The following is a 1,421-nucleotide window of genomic DNA, read 5'->3' as shown; positions in this document are numbered from 1 at the left end:
AGGGTTAAGGTTAGGTTTAGGGTTAAAATTAGGGAAAGGGTTATGGTTTGTGTGAGGAATAATGTATGTGTTTGTCTTAGGGTTTGGGTAAGCTTTAGGGTTTGGGTTAGGGTTAGGGTTAGGGTTAGGGTTAAAATTAGGGAGAGGGTTAGGGTTTGTGTGAGGAATAATGTATGTGTTAGTGTTAGGGTTTGGGTAAGCGTTAGGGTTAGGGTTAGTGTTAGGGTCAGGGTTAGGGTTAGGGTTAGGGTTAGGTTTAGGATTAGGGTTACGGTAAGGGTTAGGTTAGGGTTAGGGTTAGGGTTAGGGTTAGGGTTAGGGTTAGGGTTTGGTTGAGAGTTTCGGGCTAGGGTTTGGCTTAGGGTTAGGGTTAGCGTTAGGGTTAGTTTTATGGTTAGGATTAGGTTAAGGGTTAGGGTTAGGGTTAGGTTGAGGGTTCCGGGTTAGGGTTTGGGTTAGGGATAGGGCTAGGGTTAAGGTTGGTGTTTGGGTTAGGGTTAGGGCGAGGGTTAAGGTTAGGGTTAGGGTTGGGGTTAGGGTTAGGGTTAGGTTAGGGTTAGGGTTAGAGTTAGGGTTAGGGTGAGGGTTATGCTTAGGGTTAGGTTTAGGGTTAGGGCGAGGGTTAAGGTTAGGGTTAGTGTTAGGCTTAAGTTTCGGGTTAGGTTTTGCGTTAGTGTTAGGGTTAGGGTTGGGGTTAGTTTTAGGGTTAGGGTTTGTGGTTGGGGTAGGGATAGGGTTAGTGCTGGGGTTGGGGTTAGGGAAAGGGTTAGGGTTAGGGTTGGTGTTAGGGTTATGGTTAGGGTTAGGGTTAAGGTTAAGGTTAGGGTTATGGTTAGGGATAGGGTTACGGTTTTTGGTAGGGTTAGGGTTAGGGTTAGTTTAAGGGTAAGGTTAGGGTTAGGGTTAGGGTTAGTGATAGGGTTACGGTTTTTGGTAGGGTTAGGGTTAGGGTTAGTTTAAGGGTAAGGTTAGGGTTAGGGTTAGGGTTAGGGTTAGGGTTAGGGTTAGGGTTAGGCTTAGGGTTAGGGCGAGGGTTAAGGTTAGGGTTAGGGTTGGGGTTAGGGGGAGGGTTAGGGTTAGGGTTAGGGTTAGTGTTAGGTTTAGGGTTAGGGTAAGTGTTAGGGTTAGGGTAAGGGTTAGCGTTAGGGTTAAGGTTAGGGTTTTTTGTAGGGTTAGGTTTAGGGTTAGGGTTAAGGTTAGGGTTTCTGGTAGGGTTAGGGTTAGGGTTAGGGTTAGGGTTAGGGTTAGGGTTAGGGTTAAGGTTGGTGTTAGGGTTAGGGTTAGGGTTAGGGTTAGGGTTAGGGGGAGGGTTAGGGTGAGGGTTAGGCTTAGGGTTATGGCGAGGGTTAAGGTTAGGGTTAGGGTTAGGGTGAGGGTTAGGGTTAAGGTTAGCGTTAGGGTTAGTGTTAGGGTTAGCGTTA

The sequence above is a fragment of the Zeus faber genome (genome assembly GCF_960531495.2).
Source record: "Zeus faber genome assembly, chromosome: 19".
In the NCBI taxonomy this organism is placed as follows: Eukaryota; Metazoa; Chordata; class Actinopteri; order Zeiformes; family Zeidae; genus Zeus; species Zeus faber.
Note: the sequence above shows the minus strand (reverse complement) of the source record.